Source organism: Antechinus flavipes, chromosome 2 (genome assembly GCF_016432865.1).
Source record: "Antechinus flavipes isolate AdamAnt ecotype Samford, QLD, Australia chromosome 2, AdamAnt_v2, whole genome shotgun sequence".
Classification (NCBI taxonomy): Eukaryota; Metazoa; Chordata; class Mammalia; order Dasyuromorphia; family Dasyuridae; genus Antechinus; species Antechinus flavipes.
Genome location: NC_067399.1, coordinates 167,831,366 through 167,854,910, shown reverse-complemented (window position 1 = coordinate 167,854,910; position 23,545 = coordinate 167,831,366). Strand labels below are relative to the sequence as shown.

General features: G+C 33.6%; 1 protein-coding gene across 1 annotated transcript in view; it reads left to right on the top strand.

The window, feature by feature from the left end:
- BTBD3 (BTB domain containing 3) overlaps positions 1-23,545 on the top strand; it is a 53,894-nt gene that overhangs the window by 8,221 nt on the left and 22,128 nt on the right. The gene's annotated exons all lie outside the window — the stretch shown is intronic.

Here is a 23,545-nt window from a genome sequence, read left to right as displayed (position 1 = left end):
TCCATTTCAAGTTGTGATTTTCTGTTGTCTGAACTTTCTTCATTTCCCCATCAAATGCCTAGCACAGCATTCTGCCCTAGATGAGAAGGTGTGAATTAATGTTGAATTGAAGAGGCCCGAGTTACATCACTATTTCTTAAGGTAAAGTTGTTTTTTGCCCATTTTTGAAGAATTGCCTACTATACAGTCCTACAAACTAATCATCTGAGTTAGTCATGACCAAGCGTTTATTAGAAGCTTTATATTCTGCAGTTAACATGAAAATTGTATCATTTAGGATTTTTACTCCAAAATTCAATATTAGTAAAACACTTCAGATATAAAGAAATAAGAAATTATACACTTGTAAAAATTTTAGTAAAAATAATTCCACAAATTTGAGTAGTTTTTGTAGAACACAAATTTAAACTTTCAAAGAGCTAAGTTCCTAGGTGACTTTTGACTCCTGCCACCACCTCATTTTTTCAAGTTAGGATAATTACAAGGTAGTGATAGTTTTAAAAATTAAAAGGAATTTAACCCCAAACTAAAATATAAATTTTCTTCTCCTTAAAAAGAAAGTCAATGAAAACCCAAAGACCCCAGTTTCTGGGATAAGAATGCATTATTTGACAAAAATTGCTGGGAAAATTGGAAATTAGTATGGCAGAAATTAGGCATTGACCCACACTTAACACCGTACACCAAGATAAGGTCAAAATGGGTTCATGACCTAGGCATAAAGAATGAGATTATAAATAAATTGGAAGAGCATAGGATAGTTTACCTCTCAGACCTGTGGAAGAGGGAGGAATTTATGACCAAACAAGAACTAGAGATCACGACCACAAAATAGAAAATTTTGATTATATCAAATTGAAAAGTTTTTGTACAAACAAAACAAATGCAGACAAAATTAGAAGGGAAACAATAAACTGGGAAAACATTTGTACAATCAAAGGTTCTGATAAAGGCCTCATTTCCAAAATATATAGAGAATTGACTCTAATTTATAAGAAATCAAACCATTCTCCAATTGATAAATGGTCAAAGGATATGAACAGACAATTCTCAGACAAAGAAATTGGAACTATTTATAGACATATGAAAATATGCTCCAAATCATTATTAATCAGAGAAATGCAAATTAAGGCAACTCTGAGATACCACTACACACCTGTCAGATTGGCTAGAGTGACAGGGAAAGATAATGTGGAATGTTGGAGGGGATGTGGGAAAACAGGGACACTGATACATTGTTGGTGGAATTGTGAACACATCCAGTCATTCTGGAGAGCAATTTGGAACCATGCTCAAAAAGCTATCAAACTGTGCATACCCTTTGACCCAGCAGTGTTTCTACTGGGCTTATACCCCAAAGAGATACTAAAGAAGGGAAAGGGACCTGTAGGTGCCAAAATGTTTGTGGCAGCCCTGTTTGTAGTGGCTAGAAGCTGGAAAATGAATGGATGCCCATCAATTGGAGAATGGTTGAGTAAATTGTGGTATATGAACGTTATGGAATATTACTGTTCTATAAGGAATGACCAGCGGGATGAATACAGAGAGGACTGGCGAGACTTACATGAACTGATGCTAAGTGAAATGAGCAGAACCAGGAGATCATTATATAACTCAACAATGATACTGTTTGAGGATGTATTCTGATGGAAGTGGTTCTCTTCGATAAAGAGAGCTAATTCAGTTTCAATTGATCAAAAATGGACAGAAGCAACTACACCCAAAGAAAGAACACTGGGAAATGAATATAAACTGCTTGCATTTTTGTTTTTCTTCCCGGGTTATTTATACCTTCTGAATTCAATTCTCCCTGTGCAACAAGAAAACTGTTCAGTTCTGCACACATATATTGTATCTAGGATATACTGTAACCTATTCAACATGTAAAGGACTGTTTGCCATCTGGGGGAGGGGGTGGAGGGAGGGAGGGGAAAAATCAGAACAGAAGTGAATGCAAGGGATAAAGTTGTAAAAAATTACCCTGGCATGAATTCTATCAATAAAAAGTTATTTTAAAAAAGTCAATGAAAAAACAAAACTTCATTGACAAATTAATCATATATCCTTGCTCAATCTGTAGGACAAATAAGTGGATTAGGATTTTAGTTTTAAAATATTTGATTTTTTGTAACTTTTAGACTTTTTCATATAAATAATGATCAAAATTCTACCAGCTAATTTTAATTTAAAATTAGAAATCTGATAGCTATGAAACTTTAGTCATTTTTTTTTAATGTTTGATCTTTGCTGCTGTTGTTTTTTGTCCTTTGTAGACAACCATGACTTCAGGGAGATGATGCTATGACATGCAAGTGAGTTGGAGGCCTTTGCAAGGTCACCAGTCTCACTTTCTTTTCTGAAACTGTCTGAATCCAGTGGCCGAATATAGATCAGGATGACTGGAAATAGTCCTGGATGCAATGGGTGACCTTGGTCTTTTTAAAACTAAAGTCTTTAAACTAGTCTTAGTGTGACAACATTCATTCAGTTATTAAGACTGTTAGAAAGAAATAGGGCCGAGAATGGCCTTTTTACTTAATCAAAAAAAAAAAAAAACCCACAAAAAACGAATATATCAATCAGTCCATCAGTCCAACCTGAAGGAAAGACCCTCAGGGTTTTTGGCCAAAACCACAATTTATATTTACTTATATTTTGAAGCAAAACAAAGATTTAGTAGCTTGCTTTTGTTAATCAATCCATGTTAGCCAAAGTGATTTGGATTTAGGATGTGGGTCTTTATGTAGGAAATCTAGCTCCTAAAATGGAAAAAAAAAAAAAAAAGGAAGAATGATAGGGAGGGATGGGAGAAAAAGGAAGAAAGGAAGGATAGAGGGAGGGAAGGAAGGAAGGAGAGGGAAAGAAGGAAGGAAAGGAAAGGAATGAATTTCAGTGTCTGCCTATTCCAGGATTACATATAAAATCCACTATTTCTGTGACTTGTGACTGGCTGTCTGCTATGCTTGTAATAACTCTTGCTCTCCACCTCTGACTGCTGGCATCCCCAGTTTCAAAATTCAGTACAAATCCTACCTTCCATAAGTAGGCTTTTGAACTTCTCTCATTGCCCAAAGCTCCTTTCTGTGTCTTATATGTAAATGGTTGTTTACATGTTGTCTTCTGTTATTAGAATTTAAGTTCCTTGAACGCAAAGAATGGTTTATCTTTTTCTGGATCCCTAGTGCTAAACAGTGTTTGGCACCATAAGTACTTACTATATGCTTGTTGACTTTTTCTTTTTGAGAAAGAATAATAATGGGAGTCAGCCTCAGGTATATTGGCCATTATCAATACCCTAATAATAACATAATACCCTACTAAAAATGGTAATCTACCTATCATTTCCTTTTTTTCTTTGCACTATTTTTGATAATCAGCCTGCTTGTAACAATCTTTCTGTTCCTACTTGAGGATATAAAAATGTGTCTTCTGCCTTCAGGATTTCATGATTCTATCTTCATGACTTTGAAACTTTGTTTCTTCTTTTTCTTGTTTGTTTACAGTATGCTGATAGAATTACAAATCATACTTAGAATCTTAGATCTTGGAGAAAGAATCCTAAGAAATCATTTTGTCTTCACTCCCAGCCTGGAGTAGACTTAATTCTTTCCATTTTTACTGATGAGATAGCTATAACTCATAGATTTTAGAGATTTTTCACCTAAGTAGTTAAAGTGGCTGAACAAGAACAAGTATTCAGCAATATTCTTTCATCATATCACACTGCTTCTTTGGCAGTAAGCTTTGTTATTAAGCCATTTATGTTGCATTACATTCCTGTAGAAAAATAAAAGAATCTTTTTTTTTTTACATAAAAACAAATTTTGATTCAATTCAATGAGCATTTATTAAGCATTTATAATGCACTATGTACTAGGGATTAAAAAAAAAAAAGGCAAAAGCCAGTTCCCTGCCCTCAAGGAGTTTAAGATCTAATAGAGGAGACAATGAGCAAACAAATATATATATTAAGCAAGCTATATGTGGAATAAATAAGGAATACATAACAAGGAAGTCACTGGAATTTAGAAGGGTTGAGAAATCATCATATAAAAAGTAGCATTTTAATTGGCACTTAAAGGAAATCCCGGAGATGGGTAGTCAGAGTGGAGTAATATGGACCAGGCAATGAGGACAAGTTCAGAAAATGTCTGAAACTGAAAGATGAAAGATCTCATTCTTGGAACATGCAGGAGACCACGATCACTGGATTGAAGGGTCCATGGTAAAGAATAAGATTTAAGAAGACTGGGAAGGTAGGAAAGAGCTAGATAATAAAAGGCTTTGAATGCCTCACAGAACATTTTGTATTTGTTCCTGGAAACAATAGGGAGCCACTAGATTTAATTGAGTGGGGATGGGGTGATATGATTTTCCTGTGTTTCAGAAAAATTACTTTAGTGGCTGAATGGAGGGTGGATTAGAGTGGAGAGAGATTTGAAGCAGACAGACCTACCAGTAGGCTTTTGTAATAGGCGAGACTTCAGGTTATGGTGCCACTAGGGTGTCAAGAGAAAAGTAATGGAGAAGGTGGAATGTGTAGAAAGGGTTTTGGGGGAAAGATAAGTTCTATTTTCAGATAACACTACATATCCTGTTTAAAAGGCAGTTGTAGATAAGAGATTGGAGGTCAACAGAGAGGCTGGTGCAAGATTTTAGAATCATCAAATAGAGATAGGAATTAAATCCACTGGAACTGATGAGATCACCAGGTGAAGTAGTATGGAGGGAGAAGAGCAGAAGATGTAAGATAGAACCTTGAAGAACATCTATTGTTGGAGGTTTTAATCTGGTGGAAGATCCAGTAAAGCAATTAGAGAAGGAATTATTTAGATAGATGAGAGGAAAATTAGGAGAGAGTGATAACTTAAGAATCAAGGAGGAGAGAGTGATTGATAGTGTCACAGTCTTCAAAGAGGTCAAGGAAAATAAGGGGTGTGAAAAGTCTATTGGATTTGTCAATTAAGAAATCATTAGGAACTTTGGAGACAGCAATTTTGGTGGAATGTTTTTAAGTTAGATTGTAAAGGGCTAAGAAGAGAGTGAAAAGGGAGAAAGTAGAAGTAGTTGTTGTAAATGACCTTTTTTTTTTTTTTTTAACAGTTTAGCTATAAGAGGCAGAAGAGAAATAGGATGGTAGTATGAGAAATAACTCCATTGGACTTGGGAGAAGTGAAGTTAAAAGTTTTTCATTATACATCTGCAAAGGTGGGTGTCCTTTAGAATAAAAATGCTCAAAATCAATACTTGTCGTAAGTTATACCCAAAGATATGGCTGTCCTGGGCATGTCCTTATGCAGATATTGGGACTATCCATCCAATCTCAGAAGAATTTGCAGGATAGCAGGGTATTTCTGGTGTGTAAGGTCTAGAGTGAGCTAACTTCCATGAACAGAGATTTCTGGGATTTGTTGTATTCTTTCCATTCACATTTTCATTGTTGTTATGAGTTTTAAATTTTTTCATACTACTTTCTATTTATCATATATTATATTATATAGTATAATAGTTTACCATTATATTCATGTAGCATAGTTTGTCATTCAATTGTTGAAAATATTTTGCTGCTATAAAAAAGAGCTGCTACAAATATTTTGATGTATATGGAACCTTTCTCCTTGTTGGTATATGCTAGCATTGTAATCTCATAGAATGCACATTTCAGTAACTTTAGGCAGAACTCCAAATTGCTTTCCATGATGATTATACCAGTTCCCAGTTCATTCAACAATATATTAATCTGTCTTTCTACATCCCCCTAACATTGACTGTTCTTCTCTTTTGCCATTTTTGCCAATTTGGGGGCTTGTGAGGTGAAACTTTAGATAATTGATTCATACTTCTTATTAGTGATTTGGAGCATTTCCTTTTTATATCATTGCTAATAGTTTGCTACTCTCTTGAGAACTGTTTGGATCTATTGACTAATCCTCTTGGGAAATGAATTTTGGTCTTGTATATCTAATAAGGCTTATCAGATATTTCAAACAATTTTTTCCCCAGGTGATTTATTGCTTTCTTGACTCTAGATGCTTAATTTTGTTTTCTATTTCATGTAAATAAAATTGTTCATTTTATTTTTTTTAAGTTGCTTCTTTCTCTCATTAAGCTAAGCATTCGAACCCCTCTCCATAGCTATAAAAAGTAGAGAATCTGTTCTATTTTAGGGATTGGTATGAGGAATATAATCTTTAAGATTTCAGACTATACATAATTTTAAAATTTATTGTGAAATATGATGTAAAATAAGAGTCTAAGAAGAATTTTTGCTAGACATTCTTTTTTTTTCTCTTTGCAGTTCATATCAAATATAGGAAATTGTTTCCCAGGTAATATTAAACAATTATTTATTTAGTTCAGTTATTTCTTATTCTTCCTTTTCTAGTCTGTTCCATTAATCTACTCTTCTGTTTTTGTTTTGTTTTGTTTTAACCAGTACCAAATGTTTTTGATGAATGTCTCTTTATAATAAAGTTTAAGGCCATTTCCCCCTTTTTCATTTTTTCCCTCAATATAAATCTTTTGTTTCCTCCAAAAGAATATGGTTATTGTTTCTAGCTATTTAAAGTATACTTTCAGTAGTTTTGATTGGTACAGAATTAAAACTGTAAACAGTGTTTGGTAGTATTGTCATTTTTATTATATTGTCATGGCTCATATTAAATATCCATTTAAGTTGTTCTTTTGAGAAATATTTTGAATCAAATATAAACTGCTTTGAAAGGCCAATTTGTAAGTTTTATGTGCATTTTGTAGATATTTTGATTTGTTGTAGAATAGCATTTAGATCTAGAGACTGTTTACTTTGATGATGAATAACTTTATTTCTTATATGAAATGAAAGACCTGGAAAATCTTCAATACTGAATTAAAAATATACTTTAATAAAGGAGTAGTGATGAAAGCTAAATTAGAAAAAATTCAAATTATATCAAGCATAGACAGTGAATTTAGATTATAGAAGAATATACCTGAAAAGAAGAGAAATCATAAGCAATACGTTTTTGTTTTTTTAGGATATGCAAGGGTTTAAGCATGTTTGTATTCTAAGGGGAAGGAATGGGAGAAATTGCTGATTAATAGACTGCAGGAGAGCCAGAGACCTGGTCAAAGTTCCAGGACCAAGAAGAACACTAGCATCTGGGGCTCCAGGGGAGCAAGGCTTCTTCCTGGGTAAGGAAGCACAGACCAAGAGGAAGTACCTACATCTCTCTCTTGATCATACCATCATGAAAGGACCAAAAACTTATAGACTTCCAGAACTAGCTTTGAAAATAGTAGTACAAAAATTCTGAAGCTTGGAACAGTGCCTCCCTATCCTCAGGTAAGCAGAATCTAAATTTTACACAAAGCACAAAGTAAAAATAGGTTGGAAAAATAAGAAAACAGCAAAAAAAAATTATTTGGCCACAAAAAGCTACTGTGATGGCAAAGAAGAATAAGATACAAACTCAGAAGAAGACAATTAAAAACATTTTCAACCAAAGCCTCAAAGCAAAATGCTAATTAGTCCAAGTACAAGAATTTCCGGAAGACATTTTTTTAAAAGATGAATAGCAGAAATTGGGAAAAATTAATGATGTAAGAAAAATTAGGAAAAGAGACTTAACAACTTGGTAAAAGAGTTTGACCACGCCTTTAAAAAAAAAATTGGCAAAAAAAAAAAAAAAAGTACAAAAATTCAGTAAAACTTCTTAAAAAGCAAAATTGCCCAAGCGGAAAAAGACACAAAAGCTCACTGAAGAAAATTCCTTAAAAATTAGATTTGGACAATGAAACTAATAACTCCATGAGACAATCAGGAGCCATAAAACAAAAGTCAGACTAATGAGGAAAAGAAGAAAATGTGAAATACCTCATCAGAAAAACAACTGATCTGAAGAACAGATTAAGGAGAGATAATTTTAGAAATGAATAACCTGAAAAGTCATGGTTAAAGAAAGAATCTAGACATCATATTTCAAAAAATTAAAAAGAAAAACTGCCTCAGTATCTTAGGACCAGGGAGTAGAATAGAATTAATAGAATCTACCAATCACCTCCTGAAATAAATACAAAATTAAAATTCCTGGCAATATTTTAGCCAAATTCCAGAGTTCTCAGGTTAAGGAGAAAATATTCTGGACAACCAGAAAGAAACAGTTCAGATGTTGTGGAGCCATAGATGGGCTCACAAAGGATTTCCTAGCTTTCACATTAAAGGAGTGGAAGGCTTGGAATATATTTCAGAAGGCAAAGGATGTAGGATTATAATCAAAAATCACCTACACAGCAAAAGTGAATATAGTCTTTTTTGGGGGGAAATGGAAATTTAATAAAATAGGGAACTTTGAAGCACTCCTGATGAAAAGACCAGAACTGAATAGAAAATTTGACCCAAACTCATGATTCAAGAAAAGTTTAACAAAGTAAACATGAAAGGAAATTATAAGATACTCAATACAGTTAAAACTGTTTACATTTCTATGTAGGGAAATGATACATTGAATTCCAAAAACTTTATTATTAGGGCACTTCAAAAGAGGGGACAGGAGTGTGAATTATGTTGGAAATAAAATGAAGGGATGAGAATGGAGTATACTCTGGGTGAGAGGGGAAAGGAGAGAATAAATGGAGGCAAGTATCACATCAAAGAAGCATGCAGGGAAGAGCTTTCACAGTGAAGGAGAAAATGGGTTGGGTGATGGGCGATGCTTGAGTCTCATCAGAATTGGTTCCAAGATGGAAAAGAGAGACGGAGAGGGAAGAAGAGAAAGAGAAAAGGAGGGAGAGGGAGAGAGTATGGACACACTCAGTTGGGTATAGAATGGAAATAGGGACACTGATAAAAGGGAAGGCAGATTAAGAGGCAAGGCAAAACAAACTTTTGAGGAGGATCAGGATAACAGGACGGGGGAAAGATAAGCAGAGGAAAATAGGGTGAAGGGAAATACACAGTAATCATTGTGAATGTGGATTGGATGACCTCATCCATGAAATAAGGTGAATAGCAGAAAAATTTGAAACTAGAACCCAATATGTTTATGGGAGACACACTTGAAAAAGAAAAAAATATATATATATATATAGAGAGAGAATAAAATAAGGGGCAGGGTCAGAATCTGTTTTGTTTCAATTGAAGTAAAATGACAAATATAGCAGTCATGATCTCAAAAGCAAATACTTAATTTAGAGATAATCAGGAAAACTTTTTGCAAAAAGGAACCATATACAATGAATATCAAAAATTTTTACAGCAAGGTTCTCAGATAAAGGTCTCATTTCTCAAATATTGAGAAAACTCAGATTAAAAAAAATAATAAGATCCATTCCCCAATTGACAAATTGTCAAAAAATGAACAGTTTTCAGAAGAATTATCAAAGCTATTTATAGTCATATAAAAAAATACATCACTGTTGATCAGAGGAAGGCAAATTAAAACAACTCCTAGGTACCCCCACATACCTATCAGAAATGACAAATGCTGGAAGGGATGAGGGAAAATAAGCATACTAATGATTTGCTGGAGTTGTGAAATTGGTAAGTTGTTCTGTAGAACAATATGTAACTATACCCAAAGAGCTGTAAAACTTTGCTTATCCTTTGGCCTAGCAATACTATTCTTATGTGTGTATACCAAAGAACAGAGGAAAAAGAAAAGAAAAGAACCTAAATGTGTACCAATTCTTTGTGGTGACAAAGTTGGAAATTGAAGGGGATGCTAATCAGTTGGAGAGTAGACAAATAATTTGTGGTACATGATTTTAATACTATAGCATGCTGTGTGTTATAAGAAATGATGTAGGGGGTGATTTCAAGAAAAAATGGGAAGCCCTACATGAATTGATACAAAGTAGAGAGAAGAAATAGATCATCATAAACAACAGTAATATTGTAACAATGAGCAAATGTGAAAGACTTGGCTACTTTGATTGATACAGTGATCTAAGATAACTGCAAAAGAATCTTGATGAAAATGCTAACCACTACTGGAAAAAGAATGAATCTTGCTTTGTGACATGACTAATATAGAAATACATTTTGCATGGGATTTTAGGTGTATAATTGATACATTGTTTGCCTTCTCAGTGGATGGAGGAAGGGCATAAGAAAGGAAAAGATTTGGACCTCAAAAGTTTCTTTAAAGAATGTTAAAAATAAGTCAATGATAAATATATTTTTAAAACAAACTGTAAATAGACATTAAAAGAATGACTTTGAAGACTGAATACTACTATATCACAATATTGCATCTCATTGCATCTTTGAAATATCTCATCACTTAAAAGACATCAGATTTCTTGAATTTCTTTAAGATAAAACCAGAAATATTTGCATGATCCTGTAGCTACTATGGAAATAATTGTTATGATAATCAGGAAATATATTTTATTGGATATATAATAGAATATTGAAAAAAAATTAAGACTATATTTTTAAAAAAATATGTAAAGCTAAAATTTGATGCTTATTAGATTTTCTTTAAATTTTACCAAATTTATTTTAAAAATTTGTTTCTCATGTGTTTTATTTTTGTTCTTTTTTTTAACTAGTTAATGAGTAAAAGTGATATTGCCCAACCATTGAAGGTAATATTTCTGCATATAAATAGACAACTACAATTTCTGCATTTATTGAAATAAAATTTCAATAGCATAGTAGTTTAAAATATAACCAAAGCTCTAAGTTTGCTTTTTCTTTGAAATTTCCAAGTGGGATCAAATCTATGCTTTAGTAATATGAATAATGGCCAATGTGAAAGTACTATCTTTAAAATCTTTTTTGATCTAGAATCTTAAATGGTAAATTATATTGTCATGGGTTTAAATTAAGAATCTTTAAGTGAAAGAATACCCTATTATTCTACATATTGTCCTTTTTTTCTATTAAGATAATTTATGAAAATAGTTGTTTGAAAACATACTTTGTTTTCCTTTAGTAAATAAAACTTAGTTTGTCCTTTAGTAAAGTCATATTCTGATACTTCATTAAGATGTGGCTATGACCATGGGTTCTTGAAAGTTATGATAATCAACAGGTCTTTCCAAGTTAGAAAAACTTTAAGCATGGCCTGGAAGTGGATTATATTTCCATGAAATCAATCTAGACAAATTTATAATCTGTACATTTTATTAAGTGCTTATAACATGCCAAATACTATTAAGCAGTGCACTTCAAGGATACTGCAATCTGAGGGGGAAATCAACATGCAAACATATATACAGAGCAAGTTTATATTGAGAATAAATAAGATAATTAACAAACAAAAGCAGTAGATTTAAGAGAAGTTGAGGATGTCTTCTGATACAAGCTGGAATTTTAGTTGGTACTTAAGGAAGCCAGGGAGGTCAGTAGTCCAAAGTGGAGTAGGAAAAGCCTTGTTTTTGAAAAAGCCAGGAGACCAATGTCACAGGATTAAAGAATATGTTTTAAAGAAAAAGGTATAAGAAGTTTGGAAAGGTAGGAGCACATTGAATTTTGAAGTTTGAATGTTGAATAGAACATTGTTGTGGGAATGGAATGAGGCTGCAAAGTGCTTTGCAAATCTTAAAGTGTTATATAAATGTCAATTCTCATTATCAAAATTTTTAATATTGATTTAAATTAACCTGGATTTTAAATAATCTCCTTGGAGCCATCAGCAACACTTATCCTCCAGCTGGAATGATGTCCCATTTCCTCTGACCTCTCATTATAGCATGTCATGTGTAGAACTGTTGTATATCATACCTATCTATATCTTCTCTTCTTTACCATACAATAAACTTAGTCACACATGAGAGGGTGCTTCTTTCTTATCTGTTTCCCTTAACACCTAGGATAGTACTTTGAACATACTTCAGAACAATTCTAATACTCTTTCCCATAAATCTTCCACAGAAAGTCCATCCCACACCTACCTTTAGACCTCATCTTATGCGGGCCTCAGTTAAGTACACTGGCTGTTTTATGCAGTCTGCTTTTTTACTTATATTGAGCACTTACATGTTTTTAAAATGTAGAAGCTCTGGACATTAACATGTAACAGGATAGATATGGTGCAGACAAAATTATAATCAATTTGGGGCAAACAAAATTATAATCAATAATCAAAACCAAATTGTTGGTTTTTAAAAATATTTACCTAAAATTACTTTTAAAAAATAACAACAACAACAACAACAACAACAAAAAACATAGCAGTCATTAACATCAGGATTCCAAATCTTCCCAAGTTCTAGGAAAGCAGATGAATTTATTTAGTGAGTCAAATTAGTGCCAACTATGCTGGCACACCCCATTATTGAGGAAGGCTGAAGCTGGTGAATCATTTGGACTCAGGATTTCTGAACTGCAGAAAAACAAAAACAACCAATTGGATGTGTACACTAAATCTGGCAGTAATATGGCTGTGATAACTTTACATCATTTGATGTTAGTTATAATAGGATTCAAATATAGCATCTCTTAGACTTGAGGGTCCATAAAGCATATAAGCAAAGACAAAGTTTGTACTTTTCCAATGTTTTGATTTATGTTAACTCTATGTCAGGCAGATAATACTTCAGTTTTCACTGGAAGAAATTTTTGACCAATTGCAGATGTCTTAAGGTATCCTCTTACTGCTGCCTTAGAGAGCCAACTTAGATCCTCCCCTACTAGTTTTGGTTCCAGTAAGGAAACTCACTACTCAGACCTTACTTGAACCTAGTACTCATTGGTATGACCGTAGAAATGTCTCCATATCTGGGTCTGATTAGGAACATCCCTCCCACAGCTGGTGTTTATTACCTTTTTCAATCAAGCCTATTCTTAGAGTAAATAATTTTGCCACCTGAACCACAATTTTGAGTGTATTTCCTTCATGACAAATCTTCTTCCCCTTGTGCTCGGTGATTTTCTTGCAACACTATGAACAAATCTCTTGTCTCTTCATATTGCCATGTAGTATGTAAAGGTATTCTTTGCTTCCCACACCAGATAATAATGTTTTCTTCTTCTTCTTCTTCTTCTTCTTCTTTTTTTTATGTATCAGCTTCTCAAGTGCCAATTTTCTGCAAATTCTCAAACTCAGGTCTTGGCTTTAACCTGAGGCCTGAAGCCAAATAAAACAATGATGAGTCCAGAGAGAACGAGACCACCAGGTTGCCTAAGGTGTTTAATAAAGGTTTATTGACATACTGAAGCAACTCAGTTAAGAAAGACAGCTGGTCAAAGGTTCCTGGATGATTGACCAATTGGGCCCACAAATGGCTACTATACTTTCATCCTGATTAAGATAGGAAGATCCAGTTTCTAAGTAAATGCGTAATTCCAAATTAAAAAAGGTTTTCAAATAATCAAACATGTTTTGATCTGGTCCCTCTCTCTTGTCCCTATCTACTCAAAGAGTACCGAAGAACAGAAGACTTCAGCAAAGCAAAGCAAAAACTCATTCGGTCCATTCCCTTCTCAAACCTACAAAAAGATAAAAATCTTCCAAGAGGAGATATCTCTGGGGAAGGAATCTTAAGAGTGTATGTATATTACAGAAGACCCTTTGGCATTCTAATGAAGCCTATGAAACTCTTTTAAGAATAGTATAAAATTAATAGTTAGAAAGGAAATTAATTGAAATAGTTATTTAAATATTTATTATAAACGTTCAAAGGCCTCATGTTAAGAACCTTTATTCTAGAGAATTTACTTCTCCTGAGCCCAGCAGATGTGAAAAGATGAGAATTTTAAGGGCAAAAGAAAAGAAAAAGGTTTCTTCTGTTATCCCTCCCAAAAAATGGTATTGAGAGATAGTTATTATTGGAACATCAAGGAGGAAAGCATTTTCCTTCTACAAGTGAATTTTTTTGTGAGCTGAAAAAGCTGGAATAGCACTAATAAGAGCTCCTTTCCATACACTAAAGGTAAGTTATTTTAGCAGGGATTCTCAAACTTTATTTTTGTCATAGCACAACACTGTTTGCTGTGAGAAACCATGGTTCACAGGATTTAATTTAGCAACAAAGAAGAGTTCTCATGCATTTGGCCTTCCACACTCATTACCCAGACCTTAGAAATCCGCAACTCCTCTCCTCACCCTCTCACCATCTTTACTTCCCTAGGGCTCAAAAAGCAGGCAGCAAAATGTGTTTTAATTTGTTTGGACTCTAACATTAATTGCAAGTTCAAAAGGAACTGAATTCCTGACCAAAAGGAGTAATTTGTTATTTACGAGGTTTTAAATGGCTATGTAGAAAGCAAAATTTCATATGCTATGACATACTCTTTGATGGCCAATAGAATAAATGGTTCTTGATGAAAATATGACATAGACATTTAGATTTTTTCCTTGCCATATTTTTCTTATCTAGTCTAGAGCCAATAGGCTCTGCAGAACTTAGTACCCTAGACCTTACCTCTTTTGGCTTCATTTTGGTAGCAGATGTTGTTGATATCTCTAGTTCAGGGGAAGAACCAAAAACAGGAAGCCCTACTCAGAATTCTTGACAGATATTTAAATTCAAGACGCAGGAGAAGCTTTAGCTACTATGGTACCTTACTTCATGTGCTTGAAATAAGCTTTACTGTAAGACTTTACTTAATGTTCATGTTTTTTGATCACCTATTTTTAAAATACTAGGCATCATGATAAAATTTCTAGATGCCAAAGCAAGTTGATGCTTGGTGTTTAAGAACTAGAAAAGCTTGTTATCCATCCACCCTCTTTTCATTTACTCAATGTATCTAACTAAACTAAGTTTATTTTAGACAGGAAAAACTAAAAATATAAGGTCTATATTGGATACAAATTAACAAATTCTCTGACAAAAAAATAAATAAGTTTCAGGGCATTTCGCACTCAATTCCTAAAATAACAATTTATACATTTGATACTAGATGGAGAGAAAAAAAAACCTCCTAAACTAAGACACTGTAAGATTTCATTCCCTAACAACATTTTAAAGTAGAGTTAAAAGTCTATGACAAACAGAGTCATTATGGAAATCAGCTTCTGGCTAAAACTCAAAAAGCCAAATCTGTTCTGATTTTAAGTCCAAATTAAGGAAGCATGTTTTATGCTGCCTTTAATTAGCCTTATATTACAAAATTTCCTAAGTCTGTTGTGAAGGATGCTATATAAAGGCATATTGTACTATAAATGTTGGCATAACCTTAACTATACTGGTATCATAACTAAACTATTTACAGGTCTACTTCAACTGGAATCAAGAAATAAATTATTTGGCACTGAGAAAGTATTTCCTATGTTTAATTTCACATGCTGTTGCAACAGAAATAGTTTTAGTGCAATCTACATTTGCATTTACCTTAGTTACATGTAATTTCTTAAGAGAAAAATGAAACAGAATTACATATGCTATTCTTACAATATTTTATTTGTAAAAAGAAAGGTTTCTGTGTACATCCAACTTGTCATAAATATTGAAATTTCCTATAGGATGTGACCATGTGTCCAGTAAAACAAATTCTTTCAGGACATGAGGTCTCACAGAGGACCTGAGTTTAAATCCTAGTATTGCTGCTTACAGCTATGGAACCTGAGACAAGTCTCTTCACAGCTAGATGTCTTAGTTTTCCCATCAATAAAATGGGAATTACAACTTTATAATCACTTATTAATATTTTGGACATATGCTAATATTCCAGTGGGTTTATGATCTCATCGATGTGAATATTGCCTTCAATGTAGCAAATTTTAACCCACCCATGCCTGCTCATCCTATATGACTCTTGTTGATGTTTTTCCAAAAACCCGTCAAACTGGGTCCACCCAAAGTACTTGGGGATTTCTTCAAATTCTTCTGAGATTATATGGTCTTATTACTAAAATAAAGGCATGACATCTGAGCCATATGGGAAGGAAAGAAGTACCTGATGCCAATGCCCTAAAGAAGGCATTAATTTCTCTCAAAATTAAAAAAAAAAAAAAAGGGATTCTTCAGTGGTTCAAAAGTTGTGCTATAAAACTACCACAATACTTTTTTAATTGCAAAAGATACAACCTGAATGTGTATTTTGTTTCTCTTTCTGGTACGTATAACCTGGAGAAGTCTACACCATTAAGCTGCCTTAGGTCTTTGAGCACTCAGGATAAAGATTTAGTAATAATGAGTCTGTCGTACCATGAACAGCATCATTTTTGACACCTTCTGTGTCATTTCCTTTTTTCTTATATATGTGTAAAAGGTCATGTAATCCTGAGAGGTAAATTATTTGTATAGAAAATGTTTTTTAACACTTGAGCTTTTGCTCATATTCTGGACTAGAATGTAGTGGAAAGATGATACTCATGTTATACCTGTTAACAATAAGGAATAAATTTGAAACATTAAAATCAATGTATAATAGCTGCACACAATGATATAAGAGATATAGTGGCTATTATGTTTGGAATCAGACCAAAAATGACTATTTTAAATTGTCATATAGTCACATAAAATGGCATACAAAATTTATATCTGAACACAGGTCTCACTCTTGGTAGATTTTACTAGTACTAAAGAGTCCTAAAATAGGAGATCAGATTCTATTATTTTCTAAGCTATTTCCACAAACCGGAAACTATAGCCAGAAAAGAAGATGTGTGGCAGCACTAAGAAATTGATAACCATTTTTGTATCAAGTCCAGACGGTATACAAATCTAACATAAAATGCCATTACTTAAATATTTATTTTTCAAGTTTTCCTTTCCATCTCATGACAGGCATAATTGTTTCACAATAAATAAAGTAGATCAGCAAGAATAATAACTTAGGATTTATTGACAGGACCCTAACACATTTTAAAGAAAAAATTATGTAGAATGGCTTCTGTGTTTTGGGCAAGGCAGAATTGCTATTAGAGGCCACTTGCAAAATGCTTTCATGATTATACCTTCTAGAGTAGATTTAATGATAAAATGATTACCTTTGTTCCTTTACATTTTGCTTCTAATCCTTTAGTGATGATTAAATGAATATTGTTATTTCTAATTATTGTTTTGAATTTTGCTTTTTCCCTCTCTTATTTTACAGATGAGGAAACTAAGACAAACAGGGGTGAGTGACTTGCTCATGGTCACACAGCTAGGAAGTATCTGAATCTGAATTTGAACTCAGTCCTTCCTGATTCCAGGCACTGTGCTCTATTCACTGCTAGGTCTTCTGTAATCCTTTATTCACTCTGAGATTCACTCTGGAAGTTTCAGAAATAGAAAAAATACACACTTTCTCTGTCCCTGTCTCTGACTGGCTGGCTCACTCTTTTTCTTTCTTTCCTCTTCCCTCTCTCTCCCTTTTCCCTTCTTTTCTCTCTCTCTCTCTCTCTCTCTCTCCTCTCTCTCTCTCTCTCTCTCTCTCTCTCTTTCTCTCTCTCTCTCTTCCCTCTCTCCCTCTCTCCCCCTCCCCTCAATGAATGGAAATATAGCTATTGTTTCTTTTCTGTTTTGGCCATAAATCCTTAGGGTTGCCCTCCCCAGATTGCCTTATTTTTTTTAAATTAGGTAAAAGGAATTCTTTGTCTCAGTTCTTACCTAGCCTTAATCACTGGATGGGTTTTGCCTCAGCCAGACTGAGACCTGTTAAAAACTTTAGCCTAAAAAGGCCAAGTTCTCCCACTGCATCTACGTAAGGCCATCTCCAGTTGTCCTGGTCTATATCTTACCACTGGATTCAGCTGGCTCTGGATGAGAAATTAAAACTGGTGACTTTGCACAACTTTCCCTCAATTAAATCCAGTTCACTTATATGTCATGGCATCACCTCTTGGTGTTCTGATCATCTTCAAGAATGAAGGATAAACAACAACCTATTGTTTTAAATATTATTTATTATATAGATTAAATAAGTGAAAAGGATTTTGTTCCCATAATCAACCCTCAAAAAAGGTCATCTTAAAATTCAATTTGATGTAATAAATATACTGGTATTGCAGAAATAAAGAAGAAATAATTACTGATCTCAGAGGTCTACTAGGAAAGAAGCAATATATACATAGACTTTCACCCTTGCCATTTGTCCTGCTAGACCAAAACTTAATGTCTCTTGCTCTAGGAACAAAATCCTTGCTGTTCCTTTGAATTGTATTGTGACTGTACTTTCAGATATATCCCTTACCACAGACCAAAAGTCTCCCCTGGTGAACACTCTTTTATATGTTGTCTCTCCCTATTAAAATGTAAATTCCACAAGAGCTGAAACGCTCTTAATTTTGTAGCTGTATGCCCCCTACTTAACAAAAGGCCGTGGATGTCAAGTTTCAAAACATCTGTGACTTCATCAAAGCAGATAATATCTCCAAATAACAGATGTCTCTCAATTTCTCTGTAGACAATATTTGAGTAGCTGTAGTAAAAGTGAACATCATTTGGTAACCAAATTTCTTTTTCTAAATGTCTATGAGCTTAGAATATATGTGGATTGCCCCCTCAGTCATCCCCACTCTTAGTTATTTTCAGTCTTGATACCTCTCTAGTTGCTTTTTTCCTACTGCCTATAAACATGCCTAATCATTCTTGTCTTAAAATAAACCTTTCACTTCATCCTTTTATCCTCCATAATTATTATCTTCCTATACATCTCCTGCCATTCCTACTTCTTGCAAAGACCTTTGACAATAGGGGCTTCTACTTTTTCTTCTTAATCTCTAATAATCTGACTTCCAGCCTTATCATTCCATCAAAACCGCTCTCTGGTGTTATCAAATGATTTCTTTACTGCCATATCCACTGGACTTTTCTCAATCCTCAATCTTCCTAACCTCCTTGAAGCCTTTGACACTATTGCTTACTCTCCTTCTTGATACTTTCTTATCTCTAGATTCTTGGGAGTTTCTCCAACTTTTCTGACCACTTTTCTGCTGGATCCTCCTCCAGATCAAGCCTTTTTTAACACATGTCCCTCAGGATTTGACCTGGGTCTTCTTGAATTTTCTCTTTTATACTACTTCCCTATGGTGATTTCATGCACTCCAGTAGATTTAATTTAGGATGGTGGTGGGATATAAATATATAAGTATTACAGACAGTATATACTAATGAGAGTTCAGAGGAAACGGGACATCACTTCAACTGGGGGTTGAGTATTGCTGATGGCTTTATAGAGGAGAAATCCAGCTTAATTTGAATCAATATTTCAAATTTTAATAATTGCTGACATTTGTATAGCACTTTAAGATTTGCAAAGCATTTTACAGGCTAATTCCATTCCCACGACAACCTCTTTTACATAGAGACTCTTAGTAGTTCCATGAAAAGGCTTCATTAAAATTGGGGTTTGAGGAAGATATAGAATTATAAACCTAAAACTGGAAATAAAAGGTCATCCAATCCACCACCCTCATTTTATAGGTGAAGAATATGAAGCCCATAAAAGTAGCATTTCTTTACAGATACTAATGAGAACATTAATTTTGCATTCAATGTATTTACCCATATATTCTATGGAGAAAAGTTATAGAAATAAGAAATCCCTTTATCTTCTAGACAAGAAATGATCACTTTTTGATTTATTTTATTTAAAAAAATTTTTTTTAAATAATTTTTTATTTAAATAAAATACTGAATAAGATAAAAGAAAAATGGAAAAGGAATATCAAAACAAAATAGAATATTGTCATATGTCCAGCAGGACACCAGGGAGAATTCAAAATATATAACAACAAATTACTAGTTCAAGAAAGTACTAGTAGAAGAAATTATATTCATGAATGTCCATTTTTTTAAACTTCATTGTAAAATTGTCTTTTGTTCTCTACTGTGCAGCTATTTACTTTATTCATTTTTCCTCCTTACATCCTCCCATCATTCCCAAGCAGGCCAGTAGTTAAGATATATTTATATATGTTTATGTAGATATATACAAACACATATCTCCTCCTCCCCCCAGATGCATACATGTCTTTTCTATCCCTCATGACTGCTTTAATTCTGCTCCTTAACTTGCCTTGCAAGTTAATCTCCCATCCATGGATTCCTCCCTTTCCTTCTTTTCTCACCCTTTGTTTCCCCATCCACCCATCTCTCCCCACTTTTTTTCTTTATAAATTTCGGGGGATGCTATACCTTTCATGATATATATTTAGTGTTGCCTATTAAACTCATTCCGCACATGAGTAGGTTTTCAGAACAAGTCCTCCACTCACCTTCTAATGCCTCTGTCTATTCTGCTTTAGCACTTCAGTTGTATAACATAATTACTATTTTTACCTTAATTGCCCCAATATTTCTGTTGAGCTACCATATTGTTGATGTCAAGCTTAAACACATGGCATACGTTTCCCATATTAAAAAATTGTTTTTACCATGTTGGATTCCTAGAAATTGACTCATATGTTAAATTTTCTATTAAGTTTGGATTTGATTGATAGAAAGTCCTGAAAATCTGCAAGTTCATTGAATGCCCATTTTTTCTTATTCAGTATTATAGATAATTTTGCTGGATAAAATATTCTTGGTCGAAGACTTAGTTCTTTTGATTGTCAGTAGATGATTCCAGGACCTGTGGTCTTTTATTGTGGCTGCTAATAGGTCCTGTATAGTTCTAATGGTAGCTCCAGGGTATTTGAATTTTTTTTCTTGTTTTTGTAAAATTTTCATTTTGATCTGGGGTTTTTGAAGTTTGGTAATAATATTACTATGTGTTTTCCATAAATGATCTCATTGAGATGGCAATAGATGAATTTTTTCTTTTTCTACTTTCCCCTCATGTATCACTATGGGACAATTTTCTGGGATTATTTCTTGTGTTACTGTGTCAAGGTTCTTTTTTTAGTCACAATTTTCAGGCAGTGCAATTCTTATATTTTGACATTTTTCTTATGTTTCATATTCTGTTCTATTTTTTTTCTTTATAATATGTTTTATTATTTCTTGGTCTTTCAAAGATTCACTGGCTTCCCTTTGCCCAATTCTACTTTTCAAAGAATTATTTTCATCTCTGAGACTCTATCTCCTTTTCTAGTTGGTTGTCTTTTTTTTATAACCTTGTTTTTCTTGGGTGGTTTTTATTTTTATTATTTAGTTTTTCCCCAATGTCTCTCATTTGATTTTTAAATTCTTTTTTGAGTTCTATAAATTTTCTTTGGGCAGAGAGTTATTTCACATTACTCTTTGGGGTAGAAGCTTTTCTTTGCTAATTCATTTTTTAAAATAAATATTTAGTGTAAGCACCTCTAATCATGAGGTGAGGAAATGGTTCCTCTAAGCATCACTTCAACTTTCTCCTATGTCTAGAAACCCAAGTCAAAAGCTCTACTCTCCCGCAAGTGCCTACAATCAACAGTCTCCCTGTTCCACTGCTTCTGCACTCGATTCCTTCTACCCAGGGCCTATTCCTGCAGCATAGTTCGCTTCAGCTGAGATTCCCTCAGTTTTCCTGGACTCAGACCCCAGATTTCTCAAAGCATTCCCTGGGGTAAAAGTTTCTGTGGTTCCTGCTTTGGTCTGCTGGCCCCAGACCTTTGCACTTAATGTTTCTGCAGAGCTAACCTGGAGGTGTTTGTACATCACACAAGGAATCACTACCCTAGGGAATTTCTAAAGATCATCTTGGGGTGTACCAGGAGGCCCCTGTTCTGTTCCAGTCAGTGTTCATACCTGCTCTATTTGTGGGGGAAATCTGGAGAGCTTGACATTTACCAAGCAACTCTGCTGTCTTCCCAGAATCCTTCCTCATGAGTTTGGTTAAGATGAGATTATTGGATATATTGCCTTATAGTGACAAAAGCAATCACCTGCCTTATATTACCTAAAGGCAGAAATATCTCTGAAGCAAATATTTTCTGCCTTTGGATGATTAAAAAACTCCATTATCTACTCGTCAACTAAAGTTTAAGACTTTTCTGAGAGTAAAGGAAATGTAGGGAAAATTTATATAAGTTTGGGTTTATAATCTTATTGATATTGATGTAACTTAGTACACTCTTCTCTGATAGTTTTAGAAGGGCAAGGATTGTTTTTTTCTTCTTTGACAAAAATCTGTATTTTTGAAGCATATAGAGGTGAAGCATGAAAACATGGTATCATATGTGATCAGTGTTAGTGAGGAAGCCTATTTCTGTTCTTAGCCTTTTATGTAGTCTCTTTTTTTATGAAAATAACCGTATACATTTAATCATTTGTCATATATTTAGTCTGTAAAGATTTCATGCATTTATAAATGTGATTGATGGAATATCTTTGACAAATATAACGTTCTAGTACTTAAATATGACTTCATTGCTCTGTATTTGTAATTATGTATCCTAAGATTTCATTATAAATATGAGGATGATAATAGGCTTTTTAAGTTTAATCAGATTGCTACTTTGGCATATATATGTATGTATATATAATATGTGTGTAAATACATATATATAATTTTCACTATATCAACAGTTGTCATAGTAGCAGCTCCATTTGAAAATTGTGATTACATGTCTCATTTAGCTAGATAGTAAAAGTACAATTATTTTAATCTATTTCAATCATAAATATGTATTCCCAGGAGAGATGGCCAGCTTATAAACAAGATATTCTTCACCCTTATACTGATATACCTCAGTTAATATAGCCTTTTATACATGAAATTCTAAAATTATATAATCAGAGATTAAGTATGTCTTTTACAAAAAAAAAAAAAAACTACCCTTTACAAAATTAATGACAATAAGATTCCTCTCAATAAAAATTATGCCAATTTATTTAAAATGTAATTTTGCTTATGTAAAATAAAAGCATGGTATAGGGCATGGGTGCAGAATGTCCAGCCTACAGACCATATTAGACTTGTAAAATCATTTGCTAAGGCAATTGCAGGAGATGATCAGCTGAAATCTGGGTACAGCAATCTCCCACTGTTTAGGTTCTATAAGTTGATAATTTTGTATGGCCCACAAGTGATGTTACAAATATTCAAATGGTCCTTGACAGAAAAAAAGTTCTCCTGGTGTAGGAGATAGAATATAAATTTTATATGTAGCTCAGTTATTTGCCCTCAGATTCTTAGTATTGTGTGACCCTGAAGCAAAGTATTTACTGTCTCAAATTTCTCATCTATAAAATAGGGATAACGATAACATTTATTTTAATTGTGAAAAGATCATGAAATAATAGATTCTGTGAGTGCAAGGGATAATGCTGTAAAAAATTACTCTGGCATGGGTTCTATCAATAAAAAGTTATTAAAAAGTTAAAAAAAAAAGAAAGTAACAATCACCCCCCCGCCAAAAAAAAAAAAAAAGAAATAATAGATTCCCAGAACTTCAAATCTGGAAGGGACCTTAGTGATCATCTAGTTCCATATTATTCAAGAAAAAGAATCTTCTTTATCACATACTTGACAAGGTCATTATCTAGGATTTGTTTGAATGCATGCATTGAGGAGGATGTACCACCTGAGACTCTGCTTCATAGGAAGTTTTTCCTTCCATCAAGCCTTTAAAATTTTTCCCTGCTTATGGGGAAAATGTCTGTAAGAAAGATTAAAAAACTAATCAAAGCTCTTCAAATAATCAATGACAGTAATGTCCTATATTCTACCTTTCCAATCTTCTGTTCTCTGGTTAAGGACCCTCAAATTCTTCAGCTGATCTTTATATGTCCTGAACTCCTGGTCCTTTATCATCCTGAT